This window comes from Rattus norvegicus, chromosome 7 (genome assembly GCF_036323735.1).
Source record: "Rattus norvegicus strain BN/NHsdMcwi chromosome 7, GRCr8, whole genome shotgun sequence".
Lineage (NCBI taxonomy): Eukaryota > Metazoa > Chordata > Mammalia > Rodentia > Muridae > Rattus > Rattus norvegicus.
In genome coordinates, this window is record NC_086025.1 from 97,970,543 (window position 1) to 97,987,025 (window position 16,483).

At 48.6% G+C, this 16,483-nt stretch overlaps 1 protein-coding gene across 7 annotated transcripts in view; it reads right to left on the reverse strand.

Annotated features, from left to right (window-relative positions):
• The window catches only part of Asap1 (ArfGAP with SH3 domain, ankyrin repeat and PH domain 1), a 307,170-nt gene extending 295,189 nt beyond the window's left edge, over positions 1-11,981 (reverse strand). For 5 of the 7 annotated variants that reach the window (XR_005486633.2, XM_039079180.2, XM_039079174.2 and 2 more), the window contains exon 1: positions 11,321-11,981. The gene's annotated coding sequence lies outside the window, so the exon portion shown is untranslated. Of the gene's footprint in view, positions 1-10,644; positions 11,091-11,320 lie in introns of those variants that run through there. The other 2 variants (NM_001044245.2, XM_063263529.1) reach the window with 2 other exon arrangements.
• Positions 11,982-16,483: the final 4,502 nt, after the last annotated feature.

Sequence of the window (16,483 nt, forward strand, 5' to 3'; positions counted from 1 at the left end):
ACCTGCATGACCACATAAAGCACACTGGATTACTCTCAGTGCATATATGTCTCCACTTACACAGAGGGTCTCAGATGGGCACAGATGGGGCTGAAGCATCATACAACTTATACTGAAAGAAAAGAGAGAGAAGGAAGAGGGAGGAGGTGTTAGCTGTTAAGGTACTTAGCAAGATAACCGCAGCTGGAAGAGTCAGAGAAGGCCTCACAGAGAAAGTGCCTGCGAGTCATCCTTAAAGAGGCAGCAGCATTTGGGGAAGTAAAAGGGAGGGAAGGGAAAACTCAGGGTGGAAACTCAGGGTGAAGACACAGGCCTACACAGCACAGGGGAGACCTTCAGAGCCGCACTAACAAGTGTAAGTTAAGAGAAGGAGGAGACCAAATGTCATGTGAGATGGCTCACGTCCATCAAGTCATTAGTTAAGTTTGAGCTTTTGTTTTTCTGTGTGTTTGTTTTAAGACGGCAACTCACTATGTACACCCACCCACCACCCACCCCCCCACCCCCGCCTAGCAGCTCCATGTCACAGAGCTCCACATACCGCTGCTTTTCAGATGCAGGGAATAAAGGCATACATCAGCATACCTAGTTGGTTAAGGGAAAAGGCACATGGCTATTGAAGTGGATTATTGTAAAATGAATAAAATATTCCATGTTTTGTTCCTCCCATCCTTCTGCTTTGATGTCTTTAATATGTTCTCCCTAAGCTGGCTACCCATCTCACTGTCCCAAGGGTTGCATGTGATAAATAATTCATGGTAACACGAAATTTGTTAGCTTGTTTGGAGACTAGCTTTAAGATCACCGTGTAGACAAGGATAGCCTCCAACTCCTGGTCCTCCAGCCTCCACCTCCCAGTGCGGAGATTACAAGCAAGCTCTTCTACACCAGGCTGGAGAATGACCGTTGGGTTTCATGCTAAGCAGCACTCTAGCAACCTAGGTATCCCCAGTTGTAAATGTCCTAAAACTGGGACAAGATCTGTCACCAGCCTCACACCTGAAACACTGGCCAGAATCATGTCATGAGCCCAGACCTAAACCAATCACTGCCAAGGGGACAAAGACCATGGTGCTGATTTATCCCTGGAGCCTCACTTCCCTCCTGAATAGTCCTGGAATGCAGACTTTGACATCAGTGCTTTGTGAACAAGAAAGGGGGGAGGGAGAGGAGGAAGAGGAGGAGGAGGAGGAGGAGGAGGAGGAGGAGGAGGAAGAAAAGAGAAGATTATACTGGGCATGCGCCGATGTCTGGATTCCCACCCACTCACTGACAAGACATCTCCATCCATATAGCATGTCTTAAGAATTCCAGAATAGTTAATAATGAGTGTCAGCTCAACAAGATCTGTAATCTTCTGAGCATGGTCATTGAGGAAGTTTTTATTTTAAGTTAATTTGGGCTAGAAAACACACTACCTTTAAAAGGTACCATTCCATGGCTACCGTATTAGACTTAAAAGGGGGAAAGTGAGCTGAGCACCAGCATTTATCTCCCTCTGTTCTGTGACTGTGGATGCAATGGGACCAGCTACCTCAGGGCTCCTGCGGCAGCGCGCTTTTTGTGCTGGCGGACTGTCTCCTCAAAGCATAGCCAAAATAAACCCTTCCCTCTTCAGATACTTGTTACAGAAACAAGAAGACTTAATTAATAGACGTTTCATTACTACAACAGAATGCTTGACTCTGGAGCATAATGAAAGAAAGGGGTACATAAAGCCCTTCAGTTTTGAGAAGTTCAAAAACGTAACATTTGTATCAGCCTGTTTCTGGTGAGGGCATCATGGCGGGTAGAACATGCTGGCTGGCAATAGTGATAGCATGTGTCAGAGCAAGCAGCCTCATTTCTGCTAGGAGACAGAGAGAACTGGGTGGAGCCTGGCCGGCTCCCTTTATAACAACCCTCGTGAGGCAAGGAAGAAGCACCTTTCCTGGGCAACTGCTCACCCCACCCCTTACCTTTCCCCACCCTACCCATTGCCCCCATGACGTCCCACTCCTAAAATGTTCCATCATCTCCCACAAACACACCGAGAGGATCAAACCTCTGATGCACAAATTAAGCCTCATCCAAGCCACAGCACACAGTGCAGTCTACAGAGAGCCCACACCTCCACCCCTCTGCCAGTCTATTTTAGGCCCGGGGAAGTAACTGTCCTGTGAGAGGAAGCTTGCTAAAGGCTATTACAGGAAGGTCTATAAAGATGTTGCTGTTTGAGTTTCCACATGAAGGGTTCCGTGATAGTGGGGGGGGGGCAGGAAACAGCGGGGACAACTGAATTCCAGAGGCAGCCCTGAACGCAGTGTTATTTCAGCTAAGAGCTTTACATTTTTCCTTGAGCAAATAATACAACACTTAGACCTTTCCCAAAATAGCTGGCACATGCCTACCACAAGGATTCGATCAACCTTTTCTTAGGCTGGACCCATCCCCTTCCTCAGTGGCCACTTATGGAAATCTTCCCCTGAGCTCAGATGGCACCCCTCCATTACCAAGCTCTCTCTGATCATGCCCCTGGAATGACACTGTTGGTCCTGCAAGCTCAGGGCTGATATCTGCCAGCTTCCCTATGGTGACTGCTGGAGGGACACGGGTCCAACATTACACCTTTCTCTTCTGTCCACCTGCCGAGTACTTGGGTACATAACTTCTGACTTTCCATTATCAGTCCTCACTGCTCGGCACACAGCAAAACAGGCAGGAAAACTCTTCCCACTGATGAAGCCTCCCTGTGCTTCCTTTCCCTAACTGATTAAGCAAACGGAAACTCTTGCCTTGCTTTTTGTCTTGCACCAATCATGTGCCGGGGCTCAGTCCCTTTCCTTACATAATGTTTTATTGGACACCCCACGGCCCCCCAAATATCCAGTGAGACTTTTCACAATTTACAGAAAAGGAAATGAAAGTTCAGGAAGGCTAAGAGAAAGGCTAAGGCTAGACCCTGAAGGGCCATATGAAGAACCAGGACGGACTCACGTCCTTACACACATATAGAGGGTGGAGTACTGAGCTCAGTGTCCTTGAATGAAGTCTTGTCACTGATGAGTCACAGGACCTTGAGGGAGCTAGTGTATCTCAGTTATCCTCGTAATTAGAACACCTTCTCTCTTTGCAGGGTTATGATGGAGGGCAAATGACTTATAGAGAGAAAGCGCTTTGGGACACTGCTAGACAAACATTCACAGGAAAGAAACATCATCAATTATCCTTGCCTCCATGCCCAGGGGCTTCCCATGCCACCATGAAGAATGTGTTCCATCACCCAATCACCTTAGGCAGGAAGATGGACCCGCACAGAGGAGAGGCCACTAGAGTACACGAGGACCCCAACTTGGAGGAACAGACCAGGACACCAAAGGGTTAAAGCTCACAAAAACAAATAGATCCTATCTCATAGTGACTCTAAATGGCAGCCCAGCACTCGGTTGTGGAATCCCAGTGGAAGTCACAAGAGCTAGCTCAGCTCCCCAAAGCCCAGCTGCTGACGTACACCAGCACATAGCCTTTATTTGATTGAAAAAGCTCTGAAATTAACCAACACAGTCCCCATGTCCACTGCCCTATGGTAATCCTGTCCTTGGTCAGCATCAGTCCTTAGACTAGAATGCAGAATCCCCAATCTCAATTCAGTAAATTTTTATTATGTTCTCTCCTTTGTATCTAGCTGTTTTCCTTCTCCCTGCTCCCTCCCTTCTTCCTTATGAAATAGTTTTCCTCACCACTAGTCAGTGTTAGACACTGAAGCTTGCCGGGTCCCTGAACCAGGTTTCCTCCTTTACCAACAGGAAGTAGCTACGGCAGATGAACGCAGGAGCAAGCACAGTAAATACTGGCACTCTGAGTTCAACCTTTAAAACAAAGCAAAACAAACAAACAATACAGGTTTGCACATAGCCCAGGCTATCTTCAAACTTGCTAAGTGGCTAAGGAGACCTTGAATTTTTCTGCTTCCACCGTCCAATGAGATTACGTGTATCCACCACCATGCCAAGCTTCTAGGGTACCACAGATCTAACCCAGAGCTTTATCCATGCTACATAAACACCCTACCAGCTACATCCCCAGCCCTAAAGCCAACCTTTTATTGCTAATGTGTTAATAGAGAAACGTTTACATTTTCATGAATGTTCTTTGTTTCCGGTCCAGAATGAATTAAGCAACCTGGCACCTACCAGAAGGAAAGGAAAGCTGAGATCTCTTTACAGAGCCACAGCCCTGTAAAGGTCAAAGTCTTCTCTGGAAAAACAGCCTGAGTGTTTCTTTCCAACTGTCCAGAGAAGCGACGAGAAAGCCATAGGTCAGTGGTTCTCAACCTTCCTGATGCTGGGACCCTGGGATACAGTTCCTCATGCTGTGGTGAGTCAAACCATAAAATTGTTTTCGTAGCTACTTCATAACTGTAATTTTGCTTCTGTTAGGAATCATGATGCCAATATCTGCTAGGCAACCCTTGTGAAAGGTCGCTCCACCCACTAAGGGGTCTCAAGCTACAGGTTGAGAACCACTGCCTTAGGGTCTGGAGCACGGTGAGCATGGTTCCCTGAACACTCTGGGTATGCAAACCCTCTTATACCAGGAGCCTCGTGACCAAATGTTCAGCCCAGAATCTCTGGCAGAAAGTCAGGGGCCCAAGAAACATTGAGGGCTGCTGCAGAAGCATAAAGCCTCCCTGTAGAGACGGACCCTTCTGGTACACAGGATTAGTGAGGGCCCCCTGGAGCCCAAACCACTGTGCTTCCCGAACACACAACAAATAAAAGAAGTAAATCATCTAGAACAAGCATCGCGGGTCGGTCTGAAAATGGCTATCAGCATGTTTGAAATGATGTAAACCAGAGAGGCAAAGCCCAAAGGAAGGAGTAGGATCCAAGGATAAGTGGCAAGGATAAGAATTTGAACAGTAAGCTCTTTTCAGTCTAGGCCATCTCCCTAGCCTTTCAAACACGATCTGACAAAGAGCCAACAGGAATTTCTATGAGTGACCCAAAGAGTCATTACAATTGCAACCTTAAGGATGGAAAATTCTAGAAGCAGGACAACATGGCTGACCAGCATGAGCGGGATGTATCTCGACCTTCTCTCCGCTCAGCACTGCACAGAATAATGGGGTCCCACTCCTTCCGCCCATCCCCTTCAAAATGATCCATGTTCCGGGAAAGACAGTGAAATGAACACCTTCTCTCAAGATAGCTGCAACAAAACCACCGTAAGGTCACCCTTATGTTCTTCCTACATTGCTGCAGTGGACTCTGTACAGTTAGTGCATAATAGAAGGGGCGGCTGGATCCGGAGCAGAGAGCTCAGGGTCTACTATGCTCCCCTCAGGCAACCATTTCCTCTGGCCCTCCTGTTTCAGTAGCCGTTTCAGGCATCTGGGGACAACAACTACACAGCCTGGCTAAGCATCCTTTTTTATTCTACTCCAAAAGAGAAACTGCTTCGGTAAAACACACACACAGGATATTACACACACACACACACACACACACACACACACACACACACACACACCACCACCACCACCACCAACAACAACAGCAAGCAAACTCCATGCTCAGATTTGAACAGGGAAGTGCAGGCATTCCAGTCCGGTTGCCGTTCCTCTTCCTGTCCTGCCCACACAGATCCAGAAGAGCCTGCTACTGCAGAACTAGTGTCACATCTGGAGGAAGTACCATTGGGTGTGCTCTTTTTCATCCCAAACTAGACTCCAATTGGGCCCCGGGCAAGGCTGAACCTGCTTACTCCTGTTTTTCCAAGTCTGTGTGCACCTTCACACTTCCTGGCTGGAGGCAAAAGAAGAAGAGGAAACACCAGAAACACCACAAGGCTCCTGGTGGTTCCGGGGCGGTGGGAGGGGATGACAGAGAACTTCAGGTAGCCAACGCCCTCGGCTCTGAAGCCCTGCGTACTGGTGGCCAACAGAGCGAATGTGGATCTCCAAAGTGCTCATGGCCTCAGGAAAGCATCTGGTTTCCAGGAGTATGTGGGACAGGAGCCCATTTTCTCTAACTGAAAGCCTGCTGAAATCTGGTCTTAATTACCCCCTAACAGAAATGTGGCTGCACAGCACATCATGGCTGAGTCCCTTGCTCTCAGACAATGAGGCCACCTACCCATGCACCACTAGCAAGCTGGGCCCACTGTTAGTGTTTTCCCCAAGGCACAAACAGATTCGTCATGAGCCAACACAGGATCTCTTCTGACCTCTCTTGTGCCTTTGTGAACAAGTCTGGCTCATACTGGGAACGCTCGATATGACTTTGGAACCAAGATTTTAGCTGTACAAAAGAGGCTTCGTGAAGTGCTAAGAAATGAACTCTAAGCCAACTTTCAATATGAGATTCAGTTCCTTGCCTCCCGCCTCCCGCCTCCCGCCTCCCGCCTCCCATTTTAGAGAGAGGATGTGATGACAGGTGAGCTGGGAGGACTTTTATAACCGATAACTTCATTCACAGCTGAGGAGGGATAAGAAGAGTTGGCATCTCTGGGCTGAAAGGAAACCATCAGGCCTAACTCCCCACAACAAAGTACAAAGGAAGGACTAAACACTCATCACTAATGTCACAGGAAATGTCCTTGACCTGTCTTCCTTGCTGGGTTAGCAGTCTCTCCCCTGACTAACCACAGCACCTCCCCTACAAATCCCAGAGGCATCCTAAGGACATGATCCGTTATGTGGGAAAAGGGACTGAAGGCTGCAGACAGAAGCAATGCTACCAGGTAGCCCATCTTTAAATAAAGACAGTGGAGCTGGGGATGTTAGTGCTTGTCTATCAGGCATGAAGGCTTGGGTTCTATCCACAGAACTCCATAAACCAGATCTGGCAATGTCTACCAGTGATCCCGATTTGTGGCGCTGTCCACCAGGGATCCCAATTGTAATCCTCAGATTTAGAAGGTAGAAGCAGAAACATCAGAAGTCCAAGGTCAGCCTTCAAGAGTAGCTAGGAGAAAAACAAGACAATCTAGAGAAACCAGCTGAGATTACACAGCAGCCCAAAGCAAACACTTAGAGGGTTTAAGTAGGAGAGAGAATTCAAGGTAGGGATCAAGATGGCCGTAGGAAACCTGATCTGGGCATTGTTGATTTGGAAGACATGAGCCAAGCACATAGCAGGCTTCCAAGGCTGGGGAAAAACCCAGCCCTCTTCAGACTTCAGAAGGACACCTAGGCTTTATAACATTGAGGTCTCTCTCAGACCTCCAGAACTGTGAGAACTATTGGCTAAACCATGATGTTTCTTTTTTTACTGCAGCAACCGATAAACTAATACACTATCACTACACTTACCTTTAAAAAAATCCCACTTATTTATTCACATGCCTGTTGCCCAAGTCAGTAAGAACAGCTGACATTGCTTGAGCCTATATTTGCGTTTAGCATTTAGTATTTAGGGCCAGCCTGAATGTTTCATAGGCATAAAATATGAAAAAAAGGTAACTTCAGTTCAATGGGATAATGAGGGTTCTCAAGGATGCGAGAGTGGGCCAGGAAGTTAAAAGCATCTTCCGGGAGATAAAGACATGGATGCAGTGAAGAAGATAAGTGGGAGTCAGCCTATGAGAGAGGAAGAACATGCCAGGCAGGGATAAGGGAACAGATGCTCAGGGAAATGACACAGCAGGTCCACGGTTAGGAAGCGCTTCAGTGGCTCCGCTTCAGGCCGGGAACAATATCTCCAGCCTTGCCATCTTGTCTTCTCTTCGTTTAAGGTCCTTTGCCGTCCTATAGGCCTGAGACCTTCCTATGGAGACCAGCATTAGTGCAGTCAGTACCAAGCCTTTTCCTACAAACATAACTGTATTTTTTTCCTGTCCCCAATATGAAGCCACTGTGCCCAAAGCTGCTCGAGACAGAGTCAGAGGACTCATGTCTGAGTCCTCCCTCTCCCTATCCCCAACCATGCCACATCATCTCTCTAGACACCACTTGGGTCTACTCTATCACCCTTTCCCGGAAGAGCAAAGCAGCAACCTAAGGCAGCTTGGCTGGATCTTCTCTTTGTTTCTGTGACCCACTCTTCATGAAGCAGACTCTTAAAAATGTCAGAGTCTACTCCTGAGACAAAACTCAGGAATGGTGGGAGAAGCCAAACTTTGTGAACTGGGCTCTAAAATACTTCTCATCCTCACCTTGCGGTATTCACCTTGGGGCTCCTGACTCTGCTCACTCCCTGGAGCCCTCCTGTGCACAGAAGACTTTGTATATTCCCATCCATTTCCTCCGAATGTCCTTCCCCTACAGCTCGGCCTAGCTACTCCTCTAACTTCCAGCCTCAGACGTGGCTTTCCCTGGTAAACCAAGAAGCGACACTGCACTCACATCCTCTTCTTCGCTCTCTGATTTCCTGGGTAACTTACATCCTACAAGTGTTCATTCTTTAGAAGTTCCCAGCTTCTTCCCAGATGTCCAGGTCCTCTATGGAATGCCAGCCCCAGGGGGGCGGGGCCTCATCTATCCTGTTCATCACCATCTCAAGGGGACTCCATGCAAGGCTTAGCCGTAGAGCAGGTGTTCCATGTATGTTTGTGGAATTGATTAATTAAATGAAAGAGCATAATCCTGACAATGAAAGATGAGGCTGAAAAGAAGAGGCCTTGAGAACAGGGTGCTATTCATCTTTGTATGACTAGTACCTCCCACAGAGGAGCCACTTAGCAAATGTTTACTGCATACAAGAATGACTCAATCCACATGAATTTGAGAAAGGCTGTCCTTTCTGAGAAAGACTTCCAAGGAGTTCCCTCTTTGGGGGACCCGTGTGTGTGTGTGTGTGTGTGTGTGTGTGTGTGTGTGTGTGTGTGTGTGAGAGAGAGAGAGAGAGAGAGAGAAAGAGAGAGAGAGAGAGAACATGTGCACATCTGCCTGAGTACACATACCAAGGAGTGAACACAGGATCAAATGGGGTCTCTCACTGTACCTAAAGCTAGGCCAAGGCAACCATGCTGTCTTCACCCACTCACTCAGTGGGTGTGGATTTACCAGGGCATCTAGCTTTTTACATGCATGCTAGAGATTTGAACTCAGGTCTTTATGCTTGTACAGCAAACACTCTTCCCCACTGAGCCATCTCCCTAACACTCTCTTGGTCCTTCTTAGGAGGCAACAAGTCGAGAGCACGCAACAAGTGCTTAGTGTCACTGTCATCATCGCTTATGTAAGGATCATTTGTGCAGATTTCTAGAAAAGCCCTTGGAGCCCATATCAGATACACCAGTGAGAGAAAAAGAAGAGGGGAGGAGAAAATGTAAAGGGACCAGGAAGATCCCATCAGACACAATGAGACCTTGGTAGGGAAAACCCACGAAAAGCACAGGTACAAGGGGCTCTCGTTTCCCCTAGACCGCAGCCACCTGGGAACAACATGGAGCAGCCAGCTGGGAGGAGGGCCCAGACTAGGAAGGCTAGGCTTGAATGCACACATTCATCTCTAGCCTGCAAGGCCTGCATTGGTATTGAAAATCTATCTGGCTGTGGTTGGGGAGGACTGGAGAGGTGTAAGGAATTTCAATTTCCTTCACCAAATGGCAAGCTTGTGAAAAAGTCCTTTCTCTCCAACATTATCACATACTAAAAATGAAAAGCCAGCCACTCAGCTTTCAAGAAGAGGAAACTAGGTGGGCTGCCTGGCTCAGAGAGAGAGGAGGACTCAGAATCGAGACTTCTGAAAATCTCAACAGCACATTCTATGTCAAGACAGTGCCGGTTTGGAGTTTGTCTGTTTGAAACAAAAAAAAATGGAAGACTAGAGAAAAGCAATTCCCCATATAACAACTACCACTATACATTTCAAATCCATTTGGTAGCTGAATCCCAAATCCACTTGCATCAGTGAACAGAAATTGGACAATGTCTTTTCTTTTTCTTTCTTTTCCTCTTTTGCTAACTCTTAAAATCATCCTTCGAGTACTTAAAATCATTATGCATTCTAAACAGTAATTTTTAAACTCCTAATCTCAAAATATGTTCTTTGAGATAACTGCATGTCTCTAAAACGGCGGCAATAACAGATAAGAGAACAGGAGAAGGTGCTAAAGTGGAGACCGTTGAGAGACACAGTAACACTTGTGGCTGGCAGATCACAATCTGGCATAGTCACAGAGGCCAGGCCCCAGAGTTTATAGACTTGGAAGTTAGCTATTCCCAGCCAGGCCACCAAGTAGTTGTGTCCTTAGACAAAACAGGTCTCTTTCTGAAACTCTTCCACATTAAAAGAGAAAACAGTTGTTTTCCGAGATTCTTTTCTTCTATGGCCCCCTCAGCCCCATTCCCAAAGGCCTTCTAGTGGCCGAGCAAGAAGACCTGGCCACTCAGGCTAGAACAGACATGAAACTGGCCTAAAAACTAAATTCTGTGTTTTACAGTCTCAAAACATTACTCAGCAATCCTGTATCACTGCTATCCTAGAATCAATTCTGCTAAAACAACCTGATGGAGTCGATACAAGGAGGAAAATGGTCTTTTGCATCAGTATGCTAAGGGTAAGGTCAAGTTAACTTGGTCTAGACTTAGCTAAGCCTCTCCTTGATAAAATGAACCCGCCCTACGAGGGCGCGAGATGATGTATCTGGATGAATTAAACAGTAGAAAACCAGATACCAGCGAGTTTCTCTTTTTCCCCCCGTTTCGTTTAAACTTACTGTTGCTCTCATAAAAAGCATCAGGTTCCAAAATTGTACAAGCGGAAGACACAAGGCACTTCTCGGTTCCCACGGGGGATTACCACCCCCATTCCCGGCTTCTTTTGCTTTTAGTGGTCTGGGGCCTGCCTGGCAGCGCCATGTCCAGGCCGGGACCCACGCCGAGGGGAACTTTCCTCCGCTGCGCCAGAGACAATGCGGCGGCCAAAGCCCGCGCCTCCCCGCCGCGCGGCTCAGAGAGCGCCCCGGGATAACCGGGAAAAGTGCCGGGGAGGAGAAGGAAAGCGCCCCAGAGGGCCGGGAGAGCGCCCGAGGGAAGGGAGAGCCCCGATGGGAGGGGAGAGTGCCCGGGAGGACAGAGAAAGCGCCCCAGCGGACTCCGAGAGCGCCCCAGCGGCTGCCCGGGCCTCCTCCCTGAGCTGGGAGCCTTGCGCCCTGGGCGCACGCCCCCAACCGGAGTCGCCTCCGCGGAACAGGAGAACGCGCGCTCCGGCGCTGCGGCAGCGGAGTTCCCGGTCCGCCCCGCCAACCCCTGCAGAGCCGGCCGCGCGCCCCGCACGCCCCCGGCTGGTGCTCTGCGGGCAGACGGGGACACCCGGAGCCCACAGGGGTGTCCGGGTGGCCGTGCAACGCCCCGCCGCGCCTGTTCCCGCCGCCCCGCCGCCTCGCCACTCACCGGGACCGGGCGGGCCGCTGGGCATTATTCCATCACGGGCGCGGCGAGGCCGGGCGAGGCGCGGGAGCCGAGCGCGGCGCAGGAAGGGGCGGGTGACCATGTGCCGAGGGGGAGGAGGAGGAGGCCGGCGACGCGGAGCCGCTCTCTCGAGCCCGCTCGGCGGCGACGGCGGGCGCGGGCTGCAGGAAATCCAAACACTTCAGCAGGAAATCGGAATCCTGACTAAGCACTCCCGGCCCGCCGCTGCCCCGCGCCGGGGGCTCCCGCCGCGCTTAACCCTTGGCCAGCCGGCACACTTCAGGGCTCAGGAGTAGGACCGTGCAGGAGGAGATGCATGGGGTGGGCCTCCTTGGCCACAGAGAGCAGAGGTGGGGCTTATCAACAGAGAACCTTGGCCTTGAAGTGGGGCTTGCTAAAGCTAGGACACCAGAAGACTGTGGCCTCTCCCATCCCGCCATGACTTCTCCTAGGCTACTTTCGCCTGTTCCTTCCCGTCGATTTCTATCTTTTTACCCAGTGCCTGGAGGGAAAACCGTTTGGGTCAGCACACCACACTGATGATCTGGCATATCGCACATTCCGGTCTCTGAAGCCTGGTTGGAGAATGGCCTTTTCCTCTTTCCTGCAAATGATTCTTCCTTAAGCCTCAGTTTCTCAAATAAGAAAGGAGTGTCATAGTCTTCATTTGAAAACAAGATGCTTAGACAGGGATGTTGGCAACATCGGTGATACCCATGCTTGGGTATTGCTGCAATCTAGAGACTTCAGAGAAAGGAGGCTTCTAACTTGTAGGGTGTGTATTCTGCATGTCTGTGTGGACCTACACAGCTCAGGGGCAGGTCTGGCCTAAGGGTGTCAGTTTCTCCTTAATTACAGGTGATTGTTTTTCTTTGAGTCTTGTCTGTAGAAGAAAAGGTCAGCCACTGCATAGACCCTTTTCTGGTGAAATTAGAAATTCACCAGGACTCACAAGATTTGAGATTTTGTTTTTAACCTGAGGGTGGGAGACTTCGGGGAGGGCATGTTAATAAGCCTTGAGATGCCCCTGGAGGTTTAAGAGAACCAGCAGGGGAGTCTGGGCAGCCATTGGGAGTGATTCATTGTGGTTTCCCCAGGAAATGCCACATTTTACCTGTAGGCTGCAGTTTGGTGGTTTTGCTTGAGTGTTTCAGATTCCTCTGACTCCGAGATTTAGAGGAAGGACCACGTGCGTACAAGCGAGAACTGAAGTGAACATGCTGGGAACTGAAACTTGGGTACCAGCTTGTCTCCCAAGGACGAACAGACCTGTGCTTGGCAGCCAAATGCATGTCTTTTCTCCAACACTTTCACTGGTTACAGGTCACAGGAAAAACTCCAAGCTGGGCTCCAGGAACCCAACCAGGGATTCCTGTCCTTCACCTACCATCCTATCTACATTTGGGAAAGAACCTCTACCGGTCTGAAGTTGACAGATAAATCACAGAGCAGAAGTTGGGCCCTCACAGTTCCCCTAACCCTTTGATCCACTTGGGTCTGGCCCCCACACCGTCATCGCCATCACCTCCCCCAGCATCCCATCCCAGAATTCTTGACTGTCTCTTTTGTTCTGACTCACAGTGCCGAATTAGCACATGGGAGCCCCTCAATTAGTACACGTTGGATGTGAGGGGCATAGACTAGAGATCCAGATCTATCTGTCATCCAAGCATGGCAATACACTCTCTCTCTCAGCTCCCTGAATCCTTCACTCAGAGACTTGACGTGGATTGTTCAGTGTAACAGAAGAAGCGCCAATGGGCTCTACTAATGGCCCTGAGAATTTAACGCTGTGAATAATTAGGACTGTCAGTTGATGGAATGTAGTCTCATTGGCACATCAGCAGTTAATTATTCCCTCCTCCGTGCTTCCCCCCTAGCATCTCTGTTCATTAAAGGTCCTACCTATTTGGCCAGGGCATGGTGGCACATGCCTGTAATTCCAGCTTACTTGGAAGGATGAGGAATTCAAGGTCCTGTTTAGATACACAGGGAATTTGAACCTAATCTAAGATACTTGAGACCCAGCCTCAAAGACCAAAAAGATTACTTGTTGTATTCGATGCTGTATTAAGTGGTAAGCCTTTCTGCAGTGAAATGAAGGGAAGACTCCACATTAATGACCACTTTCTCTAAGCAAGGCCTTGGGACCAAGGTGAATTTAATCCGTTTAACATTGATCAGGGGACACAATAGTTTCTGGGCATGCATTTGTTCTCCAAAAAGACAAGGAAGAAATTGCCATTGAGAAGTTAATAAGAGATAAGGTGTCATCAGGATCAGGCCATGGGACTGTATGGGTTTGGGTACGGGGTACCAAGAAGTTGAGTGACACTTTCTGGAAGTGGCCGGGGGGCAGGGCTTAAAGTATTCGGAACAATGAGTGTGTGTCTAGGTGACAGCTGGCTCTAATAACCTGGACTCACTTCTAGTAACATCTGCAGCTACCCTCTGTCCCCCTCCGGCACACATCTCTTTGCTTGGAGTTTCTTCAAGGTAGTAGGATCTGCCTCACCTAGTACCCTATACCCCTAGGACAATTCCCCAGCCCACAAGGGGATAAAGTCCTCTGTTCTCTAATGGGGGCGGAGGGGCAGGTCTAAATGATCTCTAGATTGTTCTCAGAGGATCATCATGGGATTGAGTCCAGTGGCCTCCAGCAGTAACTGCCTTAACCCATCCTCTCACTATTCTCCCCCCCCTCCTTTGTTCTTCCTGGGTTCACTTCCCCAGATGAAGTAACCGCACCTAACTCCTGGTCTTCAGGTTTGCTTCTGGGACAACTCAATTCAAAACAGCAATTATCTACACATCCATGGTTACTGACTGTCTGGGCACTCCCTATGTGAGTGAGCCAAGACAGCAAAACAGGCCTCATAGTTGGGTAATACTGGAAGGTTCTGCATCATTAGAAGAAGGGTGCATGTTCAGTACCAGAAAACAAAAAGACAAAAACATTTTTGCACTACTTTATAGTTAAGGAAACTGAGGCATCTGAATGTTGAGAGACTTGACTGAGGCCAGTTAGTGAGTGGAGGAGCTGTAGACGCCACACTCTTTGCTACCCATACTGCCTTTCCTGGCGTTTGAAGCCATGGGTACCAGCTGTAGCTGAATATATCCTTAAATAGCAGGAAGAAGGAAGCAGGAAAAGACCAGGGGGGTCAAGGGAAGAAATTACTCCCAAAGAGAAGAGATGGCCAACATTCATAAATATCCCAGAAAATTCAGTGTAGTGAGGACCAAAAGGTGAGTATGTATTGCGTTGGACAGTTACACAGCTACTGACTTTTACCAGGGCTGTGTGGATGGAGGAAAGGGATTGGAAGCCAGATTGCAGTGGGTTGAGGGATGAGTGGGAGACTGCAAGTGTAGACAACTCTTTTGAGAAATGTGGCTGTCTAGCACGTGGGAGGCAAAGGTGGAGGCTTCTTAAAGATGGCCAGGCATGCCAGGATCTGTGGGTGACGGGAAGGTTCTGTTGGAGCAGTTGCAGTTACAGAGGCAGAACTGGGGGGCCACACGGAGGAGAGTGGGATGGGGCAGTCTCTGAACTATTGGAAAACCACTTTGTCTACTGGAGGCGAAGGCCAGTTGGTGGTATTCAGACCATCATGAATCTATCCTAGATTCACAGACTGGGAAGTAGGTGGGTCTTTAAAGCTCTCCTAGTTGAATTCCTTACGAAATTCGTGATCTGGACAATTAAATGAGGTTGATATAAAACGCCTCCAACCTCATGACGAAAACAGAATAAGAAGCTATTTTAGCTCCAAGTATGTTAGTGAATCAGGAGCAGTGAGGCTAAGCAAAGAGTTAGGAGACAGCTGGCACTGTATGCTGGCTGCTGGGGGTGCAGGGCACACTAGGAGGGACAATGTTGCTCACCTGTGAGGAGGAGGAGGGGGTATTTTTAACCATCATAAAGAGCAAGAAGGAGAAGGTTCTGAGGAGGAAGATAATGAGTTCCTGTTTGTGCTTAGTGCAGAGAAGGCGGTGTGAGTGTGGGTAAGAGACTCAGGCTTTGCAGGGCTGGGGTAGGGGCCAGGCTTGAGGGTGGAGGGAGGGGAAGGTAAAGGAGCCTGCATAGTTGGTAAGAGGGTGAGTTGGCACCTAAAAAGGCAACGCCCCATGCCAGCTCCTCACTGTCTTGTTTTGCTCAGGTTTCATTCTTGGAGCCATTGGACCAGTTCACACCTTATTATAAGGGGCTTCATAAACATTGAAGGACGACGAACAATATTCCTGGCTGCAATCAACTGGATGTCAGCTACAAAGCCTCGTCGGAAGGATCAAAGCCGTCACTAGACATTGTCCAATGTCTCCTGGCAGCAAAACTGCCTCCCAGTCGGAAGCTTTATTCTATCAACTTTTTCTCATTCTCAGATAATCATAGAATTGTTAGAAAGTGAACACTCTGGGGACTGGGGAGATGACTCAGTCAGCAAAGTACTAGCTACTCAATCCTAAGGGCTTGAGTTTGATTTCTAGCACCCATGTAAAAAACCTTTCTTGACATCCAAGAACTAGGGATACAGAGACAGGAAAATCTTTGGGTCTGCTAGCCAGCAGGCTGGCATAACTGGTGACCTCCAGGTTCAATGAGAGAATTATGTTAATAATTATAGTTATTATTAATATCATTAATAATAATGGAGTGAGATTGAGAAAGACATTTGATGTCAACCTCTGGCTTACAGAGAGAGGAAAGGGAGGGAGGGAGGAAGAAAGGGAGAGAGGAAGAGAGAGAGGGAGAGGGAGAGAACACTTGAGCTGGGCATGGTAATGCGTGCCTGTACTCCTGTTACTCTACAGGTCGAAGCAGGAAGAGTATAGGTTTGAAGCCAACCTGAGCTGCATAGGGAGACCTTGTCTTAGACAAAACAACAACACAAAACAAATGTGGTAGCACATGCCTATAATCCCAGTTAACATCATCCTGGCTACACATGGAGTTCCAGCCTGGGCTACTTGAGCCCTTCCCCAAAAGGAACCCCTCTCCCAATAACTCAGAGAGAGAGAAGGAAAGAAAGAAAGAGAGGGGGAGAGAGAGAGAGAGAGAGAGAGAGAGAGAGAGAGAGAGAGAGAGGAAGGAAGGAAGGAAAGAAGGAAGGAAGGAAGGAGGAAACTTTGGATAGAAGCATT